The following is a 24,381-nucleotide window of genomic DNA, read 5'->3' as shown; positions in this document are numbered from 1 at the left end:
CAGGACAGCCCCAAATTGGCTTCTTTATAGACACGAGGGTCCTGCTGAACTGTTGCCATTAAGAAGCAACAACGGGAAAAAATACCCAGGTGTGACCACTCTGTAGGTATACACACACGGGGACCACGTGTACCCGTGAAGTCAGCAGTTTGTAAGTGAGTTTGATTGCAATTACCAGCAGGGTGTCTATTTTCCACCCTGGACAGGGCAGATTCCCCGTAGGAGGCGCCTTCTGTCCTCAGCTAGATTCTCTGACACCCGGCCAGCTGCCTATCAGCTTTTCTCAGGACTTGAACTTCAAAGGGCTGGACACACACTGGAGAAAGGGACCCTGGCCTGACCGGTCTTGGAATTCAGAACAATGTAAGGTTGAGAGAGGAGAGGGGCAACCTTCTCCCTCTGTATTTAGAATCGGGCTGGGTCCCAGCAGCGCAGTTCCAGAGCAAACCTCCAGGCAGCGGCCCCACGCAGGGTCGCAGGTTAGAGGCGCCCTCCCAAGCTGTGGTTCACCCTCCCCAGAGCCTGGCCTTGGGCAGCAGCTCTGGGGCTCTAAGCAGAGGCGGACCGCCTCCCTGCCACCTGGTCGGCAGGACACCAACCGGTGCTTCCTTGGGCAAGTCCTCCGCAAAGCTGGGAACGGGCCTCCAGCTGGGGAGGCACACGAGCCGGGGCGGCCCCATCCCGGGCGCGGGCGCAGGCACCTGGAATGGGCTCCACCCCGACCAAGGCCCAGGTGTGAGACCCGGAGGGCGCCCAGGGAACCCGGGAGCGGGTGGGGAGCCGAGTCGAGGGCCTGAACAGACTCGCTTTTCAAAAACTCGCTTCCTCCTTTCTTACCTCCGCCCATCAGTTACCTCGCAGGGCCCCAGCCCTGGGCGGTGCAGGCGGGGCTCAGCACCCTGAACCTGCTGGAGGGTGAAGAGGGAGGCGGCAGCCTCCCCAGGAAGAGGCGGGGGAGTGGGGAGGCCGGTGCACCGGCTGGCCAGGTGAGCGTCTCACCAGGTAAAGGCGCGGCAGGCGGGCCCGGTGAGCTGACCCACCGGGCCTGGTGGGGAATCTCTGCTCTTACTTAACCCTTAAAACCCGGACTCCGGGCCGAGACGCCTCTCCCCACCCTACCCGCATACATCCAATTCTCGGTCCCGCGCGGGGATGGAAGGAGTCAGGGCCCTGGCCCCCCCCCCCCCCCCGCCCCCCACCCCGGTTTAGCCAACTTCATGCGGCCCAGCGCTCCCGGCCCGCACTCCTCCCCCAGCCGACCGGACGGAGTGAGTGTCCGCCCTCTGCAGCTGGGGCTCGGCGCCCCGGGCCTGTGGGTGGAGCGGACGGCCGGGCTTGGCGTAGAGGGTCGACTGGTGGGCGGTGCCTCTCGGGGCCGGAGGCCGCTCTGGGCCGGCACCGCCCTCCGTCTCTCGCGGTCCCTCCCTCCGGCACGCCGGCGCCCAGCGGCCGCGCTTCCTGCGTCCCCATCCCGGTCCGAGAGCGGGCTGCGCGCTCACCGACCCCGCGCTCCCTCGACCGAGATTCCCTGGAGCCCCCAGCCCCGGGATCGCGACACCCGAAGGAGGCAGCCTGTGGGGGCCGGGGTCGTGTGGCCCCCAGCCCCCGGCCGCCCGACCGAGACCGAGCTGGACCCGCCGCCGCCCCGGTGAGTCTGCGCCTTCCGCCCCGCCGCGCCCCGCGGAGGGATTGTTCCCCACAGGGCCCCGGAGGGAGTCGACGGCTATCTGGGTCTGTCTGTCCGTTCGTCTGAGAGCTTCCTGCCCGGGGTCTTCGGCGGGAGGACTGTGTACTCGCATCCTCTGGAGCCGCGCCGGGCCAGTGAGGGACCACCCGGCTCCCGGGCACTGCGCTGAGGACAGCTGGCTTCGCCTGGGGGAAGGCAGCCGGCCTCCGGGCCCCCTGTTGGCGGGGACAGGTGCCATCCGCCTGGCGGATTTCGAATCCTTGGCCAAAGAGGCACCTTCCCTCGGTGCTTAGAGCAGAACTTCTCAGTAGGTCCCAGGAAACCACCCGGCGCTGCCCGAAAGAGCCCTTTCCCCCATCCCTTACTCCTTTTTGGAAAGGGAGACTTTTAAGGGATATAGATTCGTGTGTGTGTGTGTGTGTGTGTGTTAGGTACTAGAGGCAAAGGGTGAGAAATGAGTGTGAGCAATGGGGTGTAACTCAGGTTTCTCCACCTAGTAGAATGGGAGTGATAACCTCCCAGGGCGAGGTGGGGCATTAGTGCCTGCCGCAGAGCAAGTATCAATACTACTCAGGTCCAAATCAAATATCTAGTCTGCGCCCTGAAGGGAGCCCTGTGGCCCGGAATGCCAAGTCTGATTAAGAGGGATGGGCACTTTCAGAACGAAGTCTTTCCTAGCCAAAGGACGAGGGTGCAGGAAACCTGGAAGTCCCTACGGTTTCCCGAGAAGCTGCGACGGGTCCTTGCTAACTCTGCCGGTGGTCCAGGAGCTGGGAACCCAGGTGTAGCTGGAGCGGGGTGGGTGGGGCTGGAACCAGCCTGGCGGGAGGCAGGAGAGGGATTGCCCTCTAAGGCTGACTTTCGTTTTGAGGGGGGTCACTTCGAGGATGGCCTTCCTAGTGAAGGGTCGGCTCTGGGACCTGTGACTGGCTTTTACACTTTGGAGACGCCACACAGGGATCTTGATCTAAGTTGATAGGGCCAAATGGAATTGGGAGGGGGCCCCTTTCCCTCCAAATGTGTCCCTCCCCAGCTTGCCAGAGCTATCTCCCAGATTGGGAGAAAAGGCAGAAGAGGGAGAAAGGGGAGGAGACTGGCTGAGCATCTGTTCCTCACAATGTCCTGAGCTGCCAGTGGTTCAATGATTAGGGCCTCTTGAGTATCACAGAGGCCCAGGCCGGCCCCCTGGGGATACAGGGCCAAGGGACCTCAGAGAGTTCCCAGCCTAGTGAGTAGTAAATGGCAAGTGTCGTAAAGAGGTGGCAATATAGTCAGACCCCACCATTCCCTGGCTGTGTGACCCACAGTGTCACTTTGCCTATCTGAGCCTCAGTTTCTTCATCTGTACAGTGGGAATGATAACCTAGGGTGAGGGGGGACATTTATGCCTCGCACACAGCAAGTACTCTGTAGGAAACTATGGTACAGGTTTAGGGAATAACAGAAGAAAGAAAGTAATTCAGGGTGAGGCGTACCAGCAGGTCCTGCTAAGAAAAGAACGTTAGTAAATTAAACAGTGAAGTGGAGTCTCTCAAGGGGACAGGGTAGGAAGGATGTCTGGGCAGATGGAACAGCACAGGCAAAGGCATGGAGGTATGAAGGTACACGAGGTGTGCTGGACCGAGGGAGGCGCTCAGGTAGTGGCAGGTGGGTTTGTGGGAGGATGCAGGGAAGTAAAGGGATTGGAGGGTCTGGAGTGAACTGGACTGGAGAGGTAGGGCGAGGTCATCACAGGTGGGACTTTATTCAGTGGACGTCTTAGAACCGATCCACAGATGTTGACTGTATGCCTTCTATGGGCCAGGCACTGTTCTAGGTGTTCAGTATACATCGCTGGACAAGAAAGACACAAATTCCATTCAGGCTCTTAAAGCAGGAGAGTTATTTGATCCTGTTGCTGTGCTAGGAAGATAAATCTGGCTGCATGGAAGTTTGGAGAAGGTTGCTAGGGGAGAGGAGGCTGGCCCGCAGGCTGGTGGAGGCATCAGGAATGAAGAAGCTGACTTGTTGCCCCGCACAGGAGGCAGAGGTGGTCTTAGCATGTGACCACCGGTCGAGGAGGAGATCTGTGCATTCAGTGTGAGGCTCAGACTGCCAGCCTGTCCTCTACCAGAGCAGGGCCCAAGCCCCTCCAGCTGAGGCTTTCCAGCTCTCTGGTTTGAGAAGTCCCGAGCCCCAGGAGCGTCTGCGTCTATGCGAGGAGTGGCAATGCTGGAGACAGAGTCAGCAGCCCATCTCCTGTTGGCATTTGCAGTGGGCAGCCTGTCCCTTTGGGAGGGCTCCTGTTTTCCTGGGTCACGGTTCTGGTACACGTTCTTTCCTCCCTCTGCAGGGCTGGCAGTAAAGCCCTCAGAGCTCTTGGGCTGGAGGAGACCAGAGCTCCAGGACCTTTGGCTCTGGGCTTCTCATTCGAGGGACTGAGGAGAGTTTTCTCCCTAAGGGCCAGGAAAGTTCCCTAATCTCAGATGCCTTCTGACTGGGGACGTGGTGAAGGGTCTGCTTCTGGCTGCTGGCTTTTGCTTTCCCTTTTGTTGTGTCTGCTCTGAAGTTTAGAGGAGTTTTTTATTTGTTTGTTTGTTTTGTTTTGTTTTTTGCAATTGACAGTCGTAAGAGCATCCTTCTCCTGGTTATAAGTCTCCTTTACTTGGAGGTGGACCATGCACGGCCTTTCACCTGCCACAGGAGGACGCTAGAATGTCCTCTCATTTGACAAACAAAACTCAGAGAGGGGAAGGAACTCACCCAAAGGCCCACAGCAAGTCAGCAGCAGAACCGGATCTAGGTTCCTCTGCATTATCCCAGGAGACTGGCCACGTTCAAGTCAGAGACTTGTTAAGGGCCCCAGGTTAGTCCAGGGTGGGAGGTTTTCTCAACGTCTGTCTTGCTCCTCCCCAGTTTGGACAGGTGGCCCCGTTTAGCCTGGTGATGTTTTTTTTCCTCCTTCCTTCTGGATTGAGCCTTTGGTGCACCAGCCACCGTGCTGGGAGCTCTAGCTCCGTGGAGAAACAGGTCACTTGTTAGGCTTTGCCTGCTCCAGGCCACACTGCCCTACCCTTCCTGGACAGCCCCGAGACGAGTCGCTGGCCTGAGGTCGTGCTCTGGGGATCTCTGCCAAGTGCCTCAGGCTCATCATTGCTCCTCCCCCGCCTCTGCCCCAAGCCCTGTGTCAAGATGCTGGACTGGCCCTCGCCTCTGCCCCAAGCCCCTGCCCCAAGCCCTGTGTCAAGATGCTGGACTGGCCCTCGCCTCTGCCCCAAGCCCCGTGTCAAGACGCTGGGCTGGCCCTCGCCCCTGCCCCAAGCCCCGTGTCAAGACGCTGGGCTGGCCCCCGCCTCTGCCCCAAGCCCCGTGTCAAGACGCCGGGCTGGCCCCCGCCTTCCAGTCTGTGTCGCTCACTCGGGCTGGGCCGCTGAAAGTCTCCTTATTCTCTCTTGCCCTAGATGTCTCAGACATAGCAGCCCTTCAACCTGAGTGCTGGTTCCTTTAGCTCTTAGAATATTGGAGCCAGAAGGGACCTTAGCCATCCGAAAGGCCACTCCATTTGTTTTACAAATTGGGAGATTGAGGCCTAGGGAAGGGGGAAGGGAGAGGACGGGCCTGAGATCAGAGCCAGGGCTAGAACCCAAGATTCCCGATTCTGTCTTGAATGATTTTGAGGATGGTTCTTGAAGAAAAAACAAAACAGAGCACACTCCTCCTGCAAGGGCCCCTTTCTCCCTATACTCCACACTGCCAGGAATTTGGGGGGTACCCACAGTCACACGTCCAGTAGGAGTAAACGCTGGGGCCCCCGGAAGGCAAGGAGTATATGTATCTTGACATTTTCAGGACCTATCTCTTCAAACTGACTTTCACACCAGGGACTAAACTAGTGATTTAACTTACTTGCTGCTCCCTGAACCCTACTTTATCATGTACCCCTGGATAGACAGGCTTTTGAAGTTATTTCCTCCCCCAGGTTACAAAGGAAGTACATGCTGATTGTAGAAAACTCAGAAGGAAAACTTCACGATATGCTGACAAACACTGTCACCACGGTGGTGTCTTATTCAGACTTTTTTTGTTTGCTGGCTTGCCTGCTCTGCTATTTCATATCCTGGTCTTCCAGTTCATCATCATGACGTGTACTTTCCCCACGTGACGGTTTTTTCACACCGGTTCTAACCTGCCAGTCTCACGTGCTTCTACCATGTGATGGCTGGAAGGTACTTAGGAGGCCAGAATTTTGTGGCCAAAATCAGAACGCTCCAGTAGCCCAAATTCTGTAACGCTATGCAGATTACCACTGTGGGACTTCAGGGGGCCACTTCTCGGGTCACCGTCACCATGGCTGTTGGGGAAAGGGCTGTGTTTACCAAATCTAATGCAAACATTGATTCTCAGTGGGCTTCTTAGAAATGGAGGACATCAGCCATCAGGGGTGGAGTGGGTGTGATCCCAAGATTCTAGGAGGGAGGGAGAGAGCTTCGTTTCTTCTGATCTTTTGCTGCGTTGGTTTTAACCTAGCCAGGTGCTTCCACCCTGTTTTTATCACCCCTTTCCCCAAATCTCCCCAGGACTAGGCACTGGGGTGGCAAGTGCAGGTCCCTCGAAAAATCAGAATTTGGGTTGCTTGTCTCCAAGCCCTACCTCTTGGAGAGGCAAAGATGGCAAAGACGTGCAGAGAATTTGTTACCGACTCGGGTGATAAGGTCGGTCACCCCACCCTGGGGACAGGATTTCCTGGTGTCTCTCATCCTCTAACAGGATTGAAGCCTTGCTAATGCCATGTAAATTGTCAATACTAGACGTGATCTTGGGGACTTCCCTGGTGCTCCAGTGGTTAAGTCTCCACATTCCCAATGCAGGGGGCCCAGGTTCGATCCCTGGTCAGGGAACTAGATCCCACATGCTGCAGCAACGATCCCAAGTGTCACAACTAAAGACCCGGCTCCGGTTCACTGGGGTTTTTTTCTTGTTTGTTTTTTTTTTAAGATTTTTCTCTTTTTTGATGTGGACCATTTTTACAGTCTTTACTGAATTTGTTACAATATTGCTTTTGTTTTATGTTTTGGTTTTTTGGCTGCAAGGCATGTGGGATCTTAGCTCCCTGACCAGGGATCAAACCTGCACCCCCTGCATTGGAAGGCGAAGTCTTAACCACTGGACCGCCAGGGAAGTCCCTCACTGGTTTTTCTATGGTGATCCTGGGAAACTTGGGATTCCTTGGACGGGTCCCAGAAGCAACTCAGGGTTTTGTGGGGACAGGGCTGAGTGGTGGGAACCAGGGCCAGCTGGGCAGAAACTCTGCTTACAAATATTAAAGATGTCATGGTGCGAAGGATCCCTTTAAAGAGATTCTGCGACTTTAAAAAGAAAACGAAACAGCTGCTGGTCTAGCCACCTCGATTCTTAGGAGAAACTGAGGCCAGAAAAGAGTCTGAGGCCTGTGCGGGGCAGGTGAGGGCTCTCAGGCCTCACACTGATGAGGGTCTTCAGATGAGGCACTAACGTCAGTATGAGACAGAGCTCCTGGCTGGAGACACACGTCGGCCCTGCAGCCTACTTCTCCTCTGGGCCACACTGGTATGTGCGCTAGGAATTCATGTTTATCGTCATGACTGTAACTGTCGTGCCAGTGGTCCAGCTTAAACTGCACGATGCACAAAACAGTCATTTGTTCAATGCCAGCATTTAAAACACATCACAGGGTTGGTTAAGCCTGTTTAATGTCCCCAGAGCTTCCCTAATGGAAACATCCTACAGGCGATGGGCCCAAGGTCACCCAGCAAATCTTGGCGGAACCAGGATGAGAATTCACCAGTGAGAGAGGTCCTTTTTTAAGATCGTGGTCTCATATGATGTATAATTCTGGATGCCTCCAGGAGGTTCTGCTATTTTTTCTATTCAAGATGTAGAACCACGTGGCTCTAATGCTTGGTGAATTTTTTGTCTTTGCCAGTTGTTCCTCTTCACAGCTGGTCTGGGAGAGAAAAGGAGAGACAGAATTTCGTTACCCTTGTTCCACATTTTCCCCACCCCGACTGGCCGGGCTTGTGTTGGTTAGGATGTGGACATGGTTTCCTGAAACTTGGGCATGGGGGGAATATGATAAAAAACAAAACACTCACACTTTCAGACTCCATATATTACAGCTTCATTAGCTGCAGTGTGGTGGGTAGGGATTATATATTGGAGTTGCCTTTGGGTAATTGTTTTCAAACACTGACAGATGCAAATTAGACCATGGGGAGTGGGGAGGAAGTTGTCTTTGGCTGCCAAGAGCTGCCATTTTAAACGAATGTGCTGCTAGCATTGTGTGCTGGTCACGAGCTGGTGGGGACCTGAGAGGCCAGCTGCGCCCCCTAGATGGGCCAGTGGTCCCGGGAGCCACCGCTACAATACAGCTGACCAGTGGCAAGGAAACCCAGGAGCCTGGAGGAGTTGGTTTAACCCAGACTTGGAGAGTGAAGGAAGGATTTTCAGAAAGGGCAGAGTCTCAGCTGAAATCCGAAGGGGGAGCAGAAGGTCAGCAGCTGTGCCTGGCAGAGGTACAGCCTGTGCAAAGGCCCAGCAGCATAAGAGAGCTTAATTCACACGGGCTGATACTAGATGTGAAGGGCAGGGGTGGGAAAAACCATTTACTTGATTTCTTTCATTCAACCAGTATTCGCTGAGTTCACTCTACAGGCCAGGTGTCCAGGGTTTTGGGGGGAAATGTTCCATAAGGGAGACTCAGTCCCTGCTTTCCTGGAGCTTACACCGTACTGGGTTGGGGGAGGGGTCCGTACATTAGGAAACAAACAAGGGAACTAAACCAATAACCATATCAGGCACTGAACTGAAATCTTTGCCGCTTCCCCACTGCCTGCAGGGTCAAGTCTGGGCTAAGCCCCTTCGCTTTCAAAGCTCTGAAGACTGGACTCTTTAGAGTTTAGACTCAGTTTACCTTTCTAGACCCATTCCGGCTGCCCCGATCCCTCTCCGCACCCCGGTGCTTTGGTCAGAAGGAACCAGGAACCGCTTCCCACCTCACTTTCCTTCCCCACCCATAGCCACAAACTTTGATGACTTTTCTGTCTAGAAAACCAAAACCAAAAGCAAAACTTGGAGAGGTGAAGGGCATTGTGCATGACCCTAGTGTACGTATCAAAACTAAGAAATTCACATTGCTGCTGGCTAAACGACAGACTTTACTGGGATCTCACCAGCGTTCCCACTGTCATGTTTCTGTTCCAGGATCTGGTCCAAGACACCACCTTGCGTTTAGTTCTCCATCCCCTCATCTCTACTGATCTGTGACCGTTTCTCAGTCTTTCCTTGAATTCCGTGACCTCGAGAGCTTTGACGAGTACTGGTCAGTGTTTTGTAGGATGTCCCCCACTTCGGGTTTGTCTGGTGTCTTCTCATGATTAGACTGAGGTTTGAGGTTTGGGGAAAGAATACTGCAGAGGTGAAGTGTTCTCGTAGCGTTATGTCAAGATTTCCACGACATCAGCATGACTTATTGGGGGTGTTAACCTTGATCCTTTGGTCAAAGTCATGTCTGCAAGAGTTCTCCACTATAAAGTTACTCAAGCCCCTTTTTGTAAGAGGCTTTTAAAGCATGGTAGTAAAAGGTCAAATTATAAAATAAATTCTTGAAAGTGACTGACAGATTGGGCTTCTAAAGTTAAAAAAATTTTCATAGAGTAAATATTAAACTGGAGCAATATTTGCAACACATCCAGACAAGGGGCTGTTTTCTGGACACATACAGGATCTCTTCTAGTCAGTGAGGAAAGGCTAAATGCCCTAGTTAAGAACTGGGATGAAGGAACAGATAAAGAAGATGTGGTACATATATACAACGGAATATTACTCAGCCATAAAAAGGAACAAAATTGGGTCATTTGTAGAGACATGGATGGACTTAGAGACTGTCATACAGAGTGAAGGAAGTCAGAAAGAGAAGAACAAATATCGTATATTAACACATATATGTGGAGTCTGAAAAAATTGGTATAGGCGATCTTATTTACAAAGCAGAAATAGAGACACAGACGTAGAGAACAAATGTATCTATACCAAGGGGGAAGGGGGAAGGTGGGATGAATTGGGAGATTGGGATTGACACATATACACTATTGATACTATATATAAAATAGATAACTAATGAGAACCTACTGTATAGCACAGGGAACTCTACTCAGTGCTCTGTGGTGACCTAAATGAGAAGGGAATCCAAAAAAGAGGGGATATATGTATACGTGTAGCTGATTCACTTTGCTGTACAGTATAAGCTAACACAATATTGTAAAGAAAAAAAGAGAACAAATGGCATTGACCCATAAGCATATAGGAAAAAAACCCAACAACATTCAACCTCATCATATTAAAGAAACTGCTAATTAAAACAATGCCATCTTTCACATATAAAATTTTAAATGTTTTGAAAAGTTAAAAAATTTTAAGCTGAAAAAAGGTTGCCGCAGAGCAACTAAGCCTGTGTGCCACGACTACTGAGCCTGTGCTCTAGAGCCTGCGAGCCACAACTACTGAGCCCGCGTGCCTAGAGCCTGTGCTCCGCGACAAGGGAATGAGAAGGCTGCACACCGTAATGAAGGGCAGCCCCGCTCGCCACAGCTAGAGAAAGCCCCTGTGCAGCAACAAAGACCCAACGCAGCCAAAAATAAATAAATTTATTTTTTGAAAAAAGGAATGCTGACATGGGGAGATGGTGATTTCACAAGCTCAGGGAGGGATTGTAAATTGGAGGACATTCTGAAAATGCATGTCAAAGCTTTAAGAAAGGTAGCAGTTTCAATACTAGGAATTTATGCAGAGGAAACATGATTGTATAAGGAGTTAGTTTCAACAGTTGTTTTTTTTTTTATAATAGCAATAAAGTGAGAAACCAACTGTGTGTCTGGCAGTAGAGGATTGGTTGTATAAATGATGGGTCCTCCGTGTACCGGAATATTCCTCAGCCACATCAGTTTAGATGAACACTGATGATGTGCAGAATTGTTCATTATGTATCAAAAATTTCAAAGGTCACAAAAGCATACTGCAGTAAGATCTCATTTTTGTAAAAAATAAAAAAGTGTGTTTGTGTACAAAACACTCAAAGTCTGAACACCATCATAGATATTATCAGTAGTTATGGACGGTGGGGTCATGGATGATTTTAATTTTCTTTCTGCTAATCTAGATTTATTAATTTTTGTTTAATAAACAGGCAGTATTTTTATAACAAGAGAAAATGTTTCACTGTTAAAAATCTCAAAGGGTTTTTGTGGATCCCCTTAGGGTTACTACTAGGTAAGGTGCTTTGTGAGCTGTAGAGGGCTTTGCAATTATTAGCCTCTATTCCAGGTGAATCTTTTCTCATTTTTAACTTTGAGCATGTGGGTCTCCGTTCCTACCCCTAGGAAGCTGAGATAGGAGCAACGCGGGAGCCACAGCAGCTCACTGATCTGTCTGTGATAGGCTGAATGTTTGTGTCCCCCCCAAATTCATATGTTGAAGCCCTAACCCCCGACGTGACGGTAATAGGAAGCAGAGTCTTTGGGAGATGGTTAGGTCGTGAGAGTGAGACTATCCTCATGGGACTAGTGCCCTTACATGAAGAGGAAGAGAGAGAGAGATCACCAAGGAAAGGCCATAAGAAGGCAACATGAAGGCTGTCATCTACAAGCCAGGAAGTGAGGCCTCACCGGACACCAAATCTGCCGACACCTTGTTCTTGGACTTCCCGCCTCCATAACTATAGGAAATAAATGTCTGTTGTTTAAGCACCCCCCTCCCCAGTCTACAGCATCTTGTTGTAGCACCTGAGCTAAGATACGACCTCCCAGTGTTATGATGCCCACATATATATATGTGTGTATATATAAAACTTGAAACGTGTGTGTGCTTTACAAACAGTAAAATGTACCCTTTTTCATGTACAGTTCTGTGAGTTTTGGCAAACACAAAACAATTGCGTAACCTCCACCATGAGGAAGATGTAGAAAAATTTCATTAACCACCCCCCCACATTCCCTCATGCTGACCCTTTGTAGTCAACCCCTCTGCCACCCCTGGCCCTTAGCAACCAATCGTGTTTGCTGTCCTTGTAGCTTTGCCTTTTTTCCAGGACGTCATGGGATTGGAATCGTACAGTATGAAGCCTTTTGAGTCTGGCTTCTTTTACTCAGCGTAACGCACACGAGACTCCTCCATGTTGCATTTGTTCCGTTGTGTGGATGTACCACAATTTATTTATTCCTTCACCTGTTGAAGGTTATTTAGGTTGTTTCTGGTTTGGGGTGATTATGACTAAAGCTGCTGTAGACATTTCGCATGCGGATTTCAGGATGAACGTGAGTTTTTCATTTTTCTTGGGCAAATACCTAGGAGTGGGATGGCTGGGTATGTATGGTGAGTGTATATTTATCTTTATATGAAGGAGCCAAACTTAGAAAGTTTCATGCTGATGATCCAAGGCAGGGAGTGGGAAAGAGAATGGACTCTTATTGAGCACCTACTGTGTGCCCCGCACGGAGCCAGGAGTTTTACACACATAGCCTCAGGCAATCCTCAGCACAGCCTAGGAAGTAATGAGCTCTGGCCCCCGCTTTACAGGTGACCCACAGAAAAGACAGTTCCACATAATCTGACCTAATAAATGCAGAACTATTCTCTTTGACTCTGGGGGCAGCCAAAGGTGGGGGCCGTAGGAGACGGTCTAGCCTCCATGGTATGTCCTTTACTTCTGCCCACCCCCGCATTGTTCTAGCATTTATACATCTTTATCACACCTAGCCCAGCTCAGAGTCCACTTATTGAGTATGCACTCCTGGACTTCCGTAAGGCTTTTCCCAGCTCCTACTTCCAGGACCACAGCTGTATAGGGACCTAATAAAATATTAACAACACCCTCCTCTCCAATGTGGAACGTTAATGACCTGTGTTGAACACCCAGTAGAAACCATTTGTCATATCTCCTTGAGTAATATTTTGCCTTTTCCCACCGCCATTCAGGGCTGCTGGCGACTCCCCCTACCTCCTCATCCCGCCATGCTGCCGCCTTGTGGGTCTCAGCTGAAACGTCCCTGTCTCTGAGAGACCTTCCTTGACCACCTTGTCCAAAAGACCATCTTCCCCCTTTACTCTCTCCTATTCTGTTTCCTTTTCGGAACATCTCTTGTTAATCCATCCCTCCATGTGTTTGTCTCTTTCAGTAGAAGAGAAGCTTCATGAGAACAGGCTTTGTCTTTTCATGCCTGTGTTCATCATGCCGGACCCCCAGTAGTTGGTCAGTGAGCGTTTGTTGAGTGAATGAATGAATGACGTCAGCAGAGATTTGTTGAGACTTTATGACGGGCATAGTTCCGTGCTCAGGGTTTGAGGAGTCCCAGAGAAATGTAAAAATGCCCCGAGGTGGCGATCAGAAGGACACAGGTATTAAGTCCTGCCTGCTTAACTCCTTTTTTTGTTTTTTAAGATTTATTTATTATTTGGCTGCGTCAGGTCTTAGTTGCGGCACGTGGGACCTTTCGTTGCCGTGTGTGGGCTTCTCTCTAGTTGTAGCATGCCGGGTTTCTCTTCTGTAGTTGTGGCGTGTGGGCTCTGTAGTTCGCGACATGCAGCCTCTCTTTTTTATTTTTTACAAAAATGAGATCTTACTGCAGTATGCTTTTGTGACCTTTGAAATTTTTGATACATAATGAACAATTCTGCACATCATCAGTGTTCATCTAAACTGATGTGGCTGAGGAATATTCTGGGATTGAACCTGCATCCCCTGCATTGTAAGGCGGATTCTTTACCACTGGACCACGAGGGCAGTCCCCTGCCTGCTTAACTTTAAATTCAGTTAAAGAGAGAAAGTGGGAAGGAAAAAGAGTCCCTCAAGACATCCGAGAGCTGCTGGTGGCAGTTGGCTAAGACAGAGGACCTGCATTGACAGCTCAAAGGAGAGCTGCTTCCTGCTGGCTGTGGGGGAAGGGGAATCAGTTGGATGTGGAACCAACCAGGATGCGCAGCCTTCCTGGTTAGCTGGGGGAGGGGAGAAGGCCGAGGCAGAGAGACTCACAGTGTGCGGAGACGGGGAGGCAGACCTACGTGACCTCAGGACCATTTCCCTCCCTTGGACGTGTCCCTGATGTTGCACCCATCTTCCTCCTGGGAGAGAGCACGTTTTTATCCATGCTGGAATCGTTGGTGCCTGGTACAGGGCCCTGCACACAGTGGTCACTCAAGGAACATGGGAAGTAAGGTTGAGCGGGGTGGAGGGGGGAGACCACACCTCCCAGGAAATGGGACTTTGTCCTGTAGGCTCTGAGGGACTCCTTTGACTTTCTGACAGACACAGTGGCTGGAGGGTTGGCGTGGCTGCACTTACAGGCTGAGAAAGCCTTAGAGAAGCAGGTTTTAGTAATTCTCGCGATCAACCAGGCCTGAGGAATAGGAGGGAGATGGTTAGGGCGGGAAGAATCACTGCAAAGAAAGACTTTGAGAAGGAAGAAGAAACAAGTTTGGGGACCAAGGGAATGTGGAAGTGAGCAGGGGCTGCAAATGCGCATGTCTAAAAGGATGCGGCAGCGAGTGTTAAGGAGAGAGTCTGGCCAGACATGAGGCAGCAGGGAGTGGTGGGGACTGTGGCAGAGTGGAAGGCAGGCCCCTTCCGTAGGAGACAGCTGTGACACAGCACTGGCTTCCTGGTACCTGTGAGAACTGGGGCCAGGGCTACCAGGTTTTCAAGTTTGTGTATGAGATCACCATGTTCTCAGTGTTGGCAGCTACTCTATAGCATATAAAATAAATAACACTTCACGGACTAAATAAGTCGTGTCCGTGGGCCAGATACAGCCCTTAGGCTGCCAGTTTAAGACCTGGGGGTGTGTCTGGGTTGGGGATGGAGTAGGGAGGAGAAGGAATGCTCAAGCACACTGAGATTTCAATCCCAGGTCACCGGGAGAATGGTGGCCTCTCACACTGTAATTAGGAAGTCTGGAGGAGCGGGGGCGGGGAAGGATGATGTTGGAATGATGTGGACAAAGGAGGATGTCTGTGACGTATGACGAAGGACACGGACCAGCAAAAGCAGCTTTTCTGTGGAAACAGCTGGATTGCAAAGGCCGTTGGTCAGAGACTGGAGAGAGGGCCTGTGAGTGTGGTTCTTTGGTGATGGGGCTGGAAGTGGTCTCCCTGGGACCTTCTGTAAGGGGTTCATTCGTTTTGGATTTGGCAGAGGGTTCGTTTAAGATTTGCACCCTGCTAAGAGGCAAACGTAAGAACGCGGTGTTAGAGCCTTAGAGACACGGGTTTGAATCCTGGGTCGGCCCCTTGCTGTCAGGGACCTTGGGCCAAGTCTCTCTGGGGCCCCCCTTTCCTGGGTCTCTGTCCCGCGTGGATGAGAATGTTGGCCTTGACGGGTTGGGAGGAGGTGTCCCCAGCCCCTCCCCAGGTCCCCGTGCCCCACACCGGGCGCTAAAATACTTGTCTTACAGTAACCCTCACCCCGCACGACCCCGGCCTCCTCTCCTGGGTCCAGGGCCTCGGATGGGATGCACACGGGGTCCTTCCTGGTTCCCCTCAACCCACCTGGGCGTCGTGAATCCTACCTCCCCCAGCGTGGCTGCTCCCATCGGCCACCTAGAGCCACGGCACACCCTCAACCTCCAGAAGAGCCTCCCTTCACTGCGGGGGACTCTCCGCCTCCCGGGGAGGGATCCTGAAGGACAGCGAGTGGCTGCCTCCCTGGTCAGGGCAGCTGGAGAACATCCTGCGGCCCTGGACGCCGGTTCAGGGGTAGTTTTGTGTGACATGGGCCCTGTCCTCATGGAGCTTCTAGTCTCTGGCAGGAGGGAGGGTGACACAGGCTCCTCAACACCAGACCACAGCGTCTGTGGTAACATTTATTGAGCACTTACCACGGGCCAGGCACTGGGTTACCTGGCTTCTCTGGGTTGTTTTACTTAAGTTCCGCAACATTGCACTAAGGGTCGTTCTATTGTGACGCCCACTTTACAGATGAGGAAACTGAGACTCAGCGAAGTCGCTTGCTCCCCTCCCTCCCTAGGTGGCAGAGCTGGGCCTCCCTGGCTCTCAGGAGACCCCACCATTTAGCTGTAGATAGCCAAGCAAACGGGTGTATTAGGAGCATCACGGACAAGGTGGATTCAAGCGAGACTGAAAGGAGGGAGAACGCAGCTGGAAGGAGCAGCCGTGCGCACGAGAGGGCCATGTCCTCTGTGCCCAGGCCCCGTGCGTCCGGGAGTATTTCTCAGTTGTCCACAGTCACCAGCTGCATCCTCCAAACCTAAAGTGGAAGCGAAATAAGCTCCTAGTGCAGCATCAGTACCAACCGGCTGAAGGCTGCCTGGCGTGGTGGTACGTGCCCTACCCGCTCGAGCTCATGGCTTCCTCTGGCAGCTCCATTAGAGAGACACACTTTATATTATGCCCCTTTTACAGCTCAGCTGAAGTAACTTGCTCAAGTTCATAACCAGGAAGCTGTGAAGCTGGGAGTCGAACCTAGAACCTCTTAGCTCCAGAGCCAGAACTTTTAACCCTTGCGAAGGTGGTAGGACTCTTCTGGGTTGACCCACAGGCCACGTGAGGCATGTGTGGCTAGAATCCCTGGGGCAGAGCTGAGAGGCCATCTTGGTGGAGGAATACATCAGTCCCTGGTCCTCCCTGGCCCAGCTCTTAGCTGTAGCTCTTGCAAGCCTCAGCTCCCGCACTGGGTCCTTCCACCCTGCCTATCTCTGCATCCTCATGCCCAGCTGACTTCCCAGGCTCCGCCTTGGTCCACACTCAGGATGAGGGTTCTAAGGCTTCCGTAAGCATCGGAATCACTCAGGGAGCTTTGCCAGCAGCAGGTCCTGGGCCCCACCCCAGACTCTGCTTCTGTAAGTCCACAAGGGGGCCCTCCAATCTGCATATTTAGCAAGCCCCCCTCCCCACCTCTGTCAGGTAGGGGATGCAGGGGTTCTCAGGTAATAGCGGGGCCCGAGTTCCGCTCCCTGACCCCCACCTGCTCCTCAGGCAGCCATGGCCACCTCCTTGTATACACCTCCGGTTGCTTAGTCCTTACTCCGGTGCCACGATTAGCACTGCGGGTGCCCCCATTTTACAGATGAGGAGAGCAAGGCTCAGAAAGGGGAAGCGGTTTGCCTAAGGCCACCCAGGCAGACCTGGATTTTAATCACCACTGACTCTACCCGCATTGCTTTACTGCCTCTGCTAACTTGGCATTGGGGCTCCCTGCGGGTCCCCGGTGGGGTTTAGAGGAAGGGCTGTGAATGATGCATTTTCATCACATGCAATCTGTAGACGCTGGGGAAGGAGGCATGAACCTTAGTCAAAGCTTCGGCAGCCAGGATACTCCTTGTGTTATCTCCACCGGCTTTTCAGCCTGGTGTGAACAGCTGACGTCATTGGTCAGAACTCCACAGGTTCAGCTTTCAAAGCTCCGTGTGAATCAAAATGTGGAATGACTCAAAGATCATTGGATAGGAGGACGGATTCCTCTGTGACCCAGAGCAGGTCCAGTAACCTCTGGGGGCTTCTCCCCTAGATAGACTAGGGAATCCCACCCCAACTGGGCTGCAGCACCCAGAGAGAGGGTGAAAGTAAATGCTTCTCCCTGTGCCCCAGCAATTCCACTGCTGGGTATTTATGGAGAGAAAGGCCAACAGCGACCCACCAAAACTCTCACACGTATATTCAGAGCAGCTTATACCCAGCAGCCCAAACGAGAAAGCAGCCCAGGTGTCCACCAGAAGGTGACCGGATAAACAAACTGTGGTGTAGCCACACGATGGACTTCTGAGCAAGAGAAAGGAAGCAAACGAACTACAGGCACAGGCAACACCGTGGATGAACAAAAGAAGGCGGACAGAACACACGCTGTATTGGTCCATTTATATAAATTCCTAGTACAGGCAAAACTAACCTATAGTGACAAAAAGCAGATCTGTGATTGCCTGGGGTGGGGGATGATTGGAGGAAGGCGCACACAGGGAACTTCCTGGGAGGGGCTCGTATCTTGATCTCAGCAGTGGTTACATGGATATATGTTGTTAAAACTTATCAAACTGTACACGAAGATCTATGCAATCTACTAGATATAAATTATACTTTAAGTAAACAAGTAAATGACCAGATGCCTCTACCCCAGCCCTGGCAACTCAGAGTCAGCAGTCTTGGGTGGGGCCCAGGGACATCTGCATTTTCAGCAAGTACCACAGACAGCATCGACCTTCAGCCTGGGGTGGGCACCCCAGACTCTAATCGCTAAAGCCTCTTCTGGCCAGGACAGTTGAGTCTTTGAAGATGTTGAGCATTCGCTGTTAGTCTGTTTTTAAGCATAAACCTAACTGGGGTCAAAGTCTGGTCCCGGGACTGACTCCTGATAACCGGCAAGAGCGGCTCTAAGCCATGCACAAAGCACCCTCAGTTACCGGGCTGATCCTGGCCATGTGCCGGGCATCACAGGGTCTGCTGTACTGGGGACAGAGGGCAGGACTCCTGCACAGGGCTGCGGACGCCTGCCAGGCGCTGGGCATCAGGCAGAGCTAGACAGGCCCTCTCTGGGTTCTGTCTCCCTGCCCTCCAGCAAATCATGACTTTGGCTGTGTGTTGAGGAGCTGTTGTGTTATACCGTTTTGTGTATACGTTGAATTTTATAAGAGGATGTTCTTAGGCACCTCAGCTCAGAGTCAGCCTAGGCTCAAGCCCCACATCTCCACAATTAGCTGTGTGTCTTTGTGCAAGTGACTTAACCTCTCTGTGCTCCTTATCTGTGAAACGAAGAAGATGATAATACTTCTTCGCAGTGCCTTGAGCAAGGGAAGCATTTAGCAAATGTTGGCTGTTACAATTACTATTACCTAATTTAATGCTTATAATAACTCTATGGGCATAGGTGCTATTCTTATCCTCATTTTACAGAGCAAAAACTGAGGCTCAGAGAGATCAAGTCCCTGGTCCAAAGTCACACAGCCAGGACTGTGTGGAGCTGGAATCAAAACTGGGGTCTGCCTAACTCCTGAGGCTTTTCACTGCACCACACTGCCGTCAGCTCTGTGGGATGGGGATCATTACAGAAGACCCCCACGCACTGGAATGAGAATCCATCACTAGTTGAACAAGAGATGTGCCCTTCTTCAGGAAGGCTGTGTGTACTGGTTCTGAAAGTGGGTTCGCATCCTGGCTCTGCCAACTGTGGAACCCTGGGCAAGCTGCTTAACCACCTCGGTTTCCTCATCTGTAAAATGGGGGTGCTAATCCCGACCTTAAAAGGCTGTTGTGAGGATGAAATGAGTCGGTATGTATGTGGCACACAGAATGGCATCCAGCACACAGTAAGCCCATAAGCCTGGTCAGCTTTATTTACCATCACTGCAAGGTTGCACACATCTCGGTTCGTGACTGAGCCGGGTGGGTTAGAGAGGATGGGAGGTTGTCCTTCATGCCTTCGAGGAAGTGATAGGACAGTCTGCAGGGCGGCCTGGGGCAACAGGCAGAGAAAAGAGCCTTTTGAACCATGTGCAGGGAACCTGAAGTTCTGTGATTAAACCCTCTGGTGGATTCTCTCATTTTAAAAACTCAAAGCCTTGTTCCCCGCCTTGTCCCGTGTTTCCTAACCATCATGTTTACTCTGTTGGAAGCGATTCGGGGCTGACAGTCCCTGTCACGTCTAAATGGATGGCAGGCTTCTTGCCCCTGGCTCTCATCTTGACAAGACTGAGCTCAAGGTGGACAGACAACCCTTTTGTTTGTTGATTTTTTGGATTTATGTTTTTGTTGGTGGTTTTTTTTGTTGTTGTTTTTTGTTTTTTTGCCTGCATCTTGGGAACCATAGTGTGGGTTTCTCAAGCTGCTCTGTTTTGTTTGGGTTGAAAACAAAAATAAAAGGCAGGCCATCAAACCATGACATCCAGCTGCCTGCATGAGACTCTGTGAAGTTTGGTTTATAAATGAAAAATGTGTGACCACACTAGGCTGAAAGCAGAGGGGCCAGACAGCACAGCGTGTCTCTTCTGGAGTCCAACCCCTGTGCTCTTCTTGGCCTGAGGAGGTGCCAGTCTGCCTCTCTGAGCCTCGGTTTGCTCGTCTATGAAATGGGCACAGTTGTGGCACCCACCTCATGAGGCTGTTGTGAGATGAGGCAGTAAAGGTCTTAGTCCAGTGCCTGGTACACAGTACAGATTCAACAAGCAAGAACTAACGGGATTATCGGTTTGCCAGCCCCTCTCTGAGTTGAACTGTTCAAGCTCTGGGTCTCTCACTGACTGGCTGTGTGACCTTGGGCTAATTAGTGCACCTCTCTGAGCTTCAGGTTCTTCATTTGCAAAATTGAGACCCTGTGTTCCCTATGTAAAGGCTTGTCCCGAGGATTAAATTAAGGAAGATAACTCCTAAAGGCAGCCTGGCACCGTCCTTAGGATATTCAAGTGATTGTGCTGACAACGTGATGCTGGGGCCACATGGCCTTGACTCTCAGGGAGGTTGAACAAGGTCATAAGCCTCCCCCAAAGCGTCCCGGGGCTGCGGTGCTGGGGGTACCTGGTACAGCCCCTAGTGCCAGGGAATGAGGTTGATGCTTCTTGGAGTGAGGGAGAGGCCAAACACCGGTTACTTACCAGGTGGTGGTGAGGGGTGAAGGTGTGCCAGCCGACAGAGGGCACAGAAATAACAACTGTTCCTAGCTTGAGTGGCCCCTGGGTCTTCCGTGTTGGGCTTGTTTCTGGACTCATGTCTGGAAGTAAAATGTTTCATAGCAACAGTCGTTGGGAACATATGGATAGACAGACCTTGCTTACACAGATTCCGAATACAAAGATGCAACTTACCCAAAAAGCACATGAAGGGATTATGATTCCCCAACAGCAGAATTCTTTATTTTATAGAAGTATTCACTAGGAAATTCTTCTCAATGTCAAGCACCCCTCGTACATGTAGAGTGCTGTTTGATTTATGAATAAGAGGGCGGGATTGTGCAGTGGTAGCAGGTGTAGTTACAGGGGCTAGATCGCTCCCCACTCCACTCCAGGTGGAACCCCTGCTCTGCCTGTTACCATCTATGAGACCATGTGTATAATGTGCCTCTATTTCCTCATCTGCAAAATGGGGATTATCATAAATAGTACCTATCTTACCTCATAGGTTTCATGAAAAATAAACAAGATAACCCATGTAAAGAAAAGTTAATGCCACATAGTAAGGGCACAATACTTGTGGCTGTTATTAATTCCAAAAATATTCGCAGAGCATCTTCTATGTGCCTGGTGCTGTCTGCCCTGTACTTGCCCTCGTGGAGCTCACTCTGGGGTGTGGGATGTGAGGAGGAGGGATGGAGGCAGACAAAACATAACATAAACAAACAAGGTGAATTCAGGTTGCCGTCATAGCTGTGTCCCAAAGCAACAGGGAGCTAAGATGTAGGATTACGTGGGGAAATGCTTGCAAACGTCTGGCTTGGAACTGTGATAGTGACATTTAAGTGACAGATGAGAGGGAGCCAGTGATGAGGGGCAGAGTGGTTGGAGCATGGGGTGGGGGGGAGGGGCAGACTGGAGCAGCTCTTCAGAGACTTGAGATGCACCTACGCCTCACCTGTGGAAACGCAGGTGCTGCACCAGCAGGTCCAGGTGGATCTGGGGTTCTGCTTTTCTAACTAGCTCCTGGGCCACCGAGGCTGCTGGTCCATGGACCACACTGAGTGGCCAGTACCGGAAGACAGAGGGAGCCAGGGTCCAGGTGGCAGAGGGCCTGGAAGGCAGGTGGGGAGTTTGGATTTTATTCTCAAAGGCAGTAGGAAGGCAGGCAGGAGAGTGACATGACTAAAGGATGCTTCCAGAAGCTCATTTTGGCTGCTGTGTGGAGAAGACTTGCTGGGGCCAGGGTGGCAGCAGGGAGGCCAGGTAGGAGGCGATGCAATCGCACAGGTGACAGTGGCAGCAATGGAAGAGGCAGGAGGTAGGCTGGAGAACCGTGGGCAGGTAGACTGACAACACTTGCTGAGGTGTTGTATATAGATATCCTTAATAATCCTTTTTTTCCGTACTAATCTTGATAAATATTCTTGTATGTGCTTCATTTTTAAATATTTTAAACCAATAGTCTAGAGCAGTGGTTCTCAGCCCAGGGTGTTCTGCCACCCCATCCCCACTCCAAGGGACATTTGGCAAGATCCCAGCTGGGATCAAGATGCTATTGGCATCTAGTGGGTGGAGACCAGAGATGCTGCTAAGTAGCCTATGATGTGCGGGACAGCCCCCCAGCAAAGAATTATTGGGCCCAACATGTCGATGGTGCCGAGGTGGGGAAACCCTGGTGTAGAGGCATAGAAAGTCAGACATGCAGACCCCCCTCCTCTCACCCCAGCCCTACAACCCAAAGAGAACCAGTGTTACCAATTTGCTGCCCAACTGTCCAGGCCGTACACTGTGCATATACAGTACGCAGATTTCCTGTATCCCGTCTCACCGCAGAAGGGGTGCTAGGGAAATGCTCAGGACCTGGGAGCGCTGAGCTGCACACGGAGGAGGGCATCTGATTGTTTTGCCACATCTGTTCCCACTCACTGGAGGTCACACCCAGCGGGAGGGAGGAAGGGGGAGGGGAGGGGGGGTGGGCAAGTGGCCTTAAACCTTATTCCTCTATAAAGTGTGATAGTCTTTCTTTTCTCCAAAACCACACATTGTGAGGCAGGCAGCCGCTCTAACTGGGACTAACTCAAGGAATCCAGGATTTCAGTGCCAGAGGACACATTGGGATAACCAAGTTCCACCCAACCTCTTATTTCACAGTTGGGAAAACTGAGGCCCAAGGCTTTTTGTAAATGGAAAAAATCCTTTTATAATAGTCTCTTCTTAAATTACTGGGATTTTAATTTCAGATCTCCAATGTAACGCACAGTGACAGCTTATGTTCCTGATTTTTTTTTTCTCTTGGACGCGTCCGTATGTGAGGCTGGTTACAGTGGCGGACAAAGGGGACGTAGTTTAACAAAATTAGAAGGCGAAAGACAATGTATTAAATTTCCCTGAAATCAGAATTGATTTCGTTTTGAGAGTGTGTCCTATACTCCAAGGTTCTCTCTTCCTATCTTTACTGTTACGTCGGTCTTCCTGCTCTGGAAGGATGGCAGTAGCAGAAGGCAGCATGCTTTCGGTTCAGGGTGTGTTTGGCTTTGATGCCCTTACTAAGTGGAAGAGAAAGGTAGCAACCCAATGGCAGTCTTCTCAAAACAGCAGGAGGGATTATTACTGGTCTCTGAACTCCGAGGTGTGAGAAGTACTGGTTTCATGTGTTTTCACGGGCCGAACCGAGGGCAGGATTTGGCATCATTTTCACAGCTTTGGGGAGGTCCGGTTTCAAACCTTCAATGCAGGTTTGCAGTGCTGCCATGCGGGGGCCCTCCTTCTGTCACCATGCTTCTGTCCTTTACGAGGCCTCAAGGAGCCCCCCAAGTGGAAAGAATGAGGCCCCGCCTCTGTAGGACCCCAAGGGAGGAGCGGCAGGTCTGGGAGATCAGTTCTGGCAGCACTGAGGGCGCGCACAGCTGGAATCCAGCTGTGGTCTCCATGGGCCAGCCCTCTCCCCAGCCCCCCGAGGGACTTGGCCTCCTGCCTGGCCAGTGAGAGGGGTGGGAACCTTAGCGAGGAGGGGTGCATTAGGAAGGCTCCCCGGGACTCCTCTGTACCTGTTTTCCCAGATCCCCCAGCTGGAGCAGAGCCTGAACACCGAGCTAAGGGGTTCGGCCTTAGACTCTTTGGCACTGGGGCGCCCCTGGAAGCTTCTGAGCAGGCGAGAGACAGAATGAAAAAGGCTATTTCCTGGAGCTCAGAACGGCAAAAGCACGCTGGGGGAATTGGACAGGAAGGCGAGGCTGGGGCAGGAAGCCAGGTGGGCACAGGGAGGTGGGAGGGCTCACCCCGCAGCGGCAGCAGTGGAAACAGAAAAGGAGGAAGAGCAGGACGTGTGGGTGGGCCTCGGGCCTGGATGAGGGAGAGCCAGGAGTCACGGACGAGCAGGGTTTCCAGCCCTGGTGAGGAGGACGGCGACTCCGCCAGTGGGAGACTGCAGAGGTCACGGAGCCTTCTCCCAGCCTCAGTTACGTTATCTGCGGACATTGGGTCGTGGGGAGGATGCCATGAGAGTGTGCGTGGGAACTGCGTGGAAATCGGCAGGCTCCAGGGGGGCAGCAGGCAGGTGCCAGGGGCCTGTGAGCAGGGCTTTATCCTGAGGGCCCTGGGGAGCCATGGAGGGGTCTTGACGCCGGTGGTGTGATCACAGTTGCCTTTGGGAAAGAGCCCCCTGAAAGCAGTGGAGAGACGGGAGGCCGGGAGGCAGGGAGGCCGTGGAGGAAGCCTCTGTGGCCAGTATGCAGGTGAGGTGTGAGGTCAGCCTGGGCCAAGCAGGAGGTGGCCCTCCTGGAGCATGGCCGCTCCCCAGGGCGCAGCTCGCTTGTCCCCTTTGTGCTCGGGCAACCGCCGCGATGAATGCAGGGTGGCCAGTGTGGGTCCCAGCGACCCCGCTCTAGGGCTCTCCGTGACTGTGTCCGTACATACAAACCGTGCGCTGGGCAGGTCCCTGCGACAGCAGCCAGCATGGCAGAGGCCCGGCTGTTTGACCAGAGAGGCAACCGCCGCAGAGTGAGAGCGTGAGGCCCAGCACCAGATCCACCTTTCCTTTCAAAGAATCCCCCCAACCCCCTCCCCTCCCCTCCCCCT

General features: G+C 52.0%; 1 protein-coding gene across 2 annotated transcripts in view; it reads left to right on the top strand.

Moving 5' to 3' along the window:
- Nucleotides 1–344: 344 nt before the first annotated feature.
- Nucleotides 345–24,381, top strand: part of TMEM51 (transmembrane protein 51) — a 45,625-nt gene continuing 21,588 nt past the window's right edge. The window contains exon 1 of one of the 2 annotated variants that reach the window (XM_024749676.1): nucleotides 345–363. The gene's annotated coding sequence lies outside the window, so the exon portion shown is untranslated. Of the gene's footprint in view, nucleotides 364–1,392; nucleotides 1,649–24,381 lie in introns of those variants that run through there. The other variant, XM_024749675.1, reaches the window with a different exon arrangement.

This window comes from Neophocaena asiaeorientalis, unplaced genomic scaffold (genome assembly GCF_003031525.2).
Source record: "Neophocaena asiaeorientalis asiaeorientalis breed wild unplaced genomic scaffold, Neophocaena_asiaeorientalis_V1.1 scaffold275, whole genome shotgun sequence".
Taxonomy (NCBI): Eukaryota; Metazoa; Chordata; class Mammalia; order Artiodactyla; family Phocoenidae; genus Neophocaena; species Neophocaena asiaeorientalis.
The sequence above is the reverse complement of the archived record's forward strand: the minus strand, read 5'-3'. Positions and strand labels throughout refer to the sequence as shown.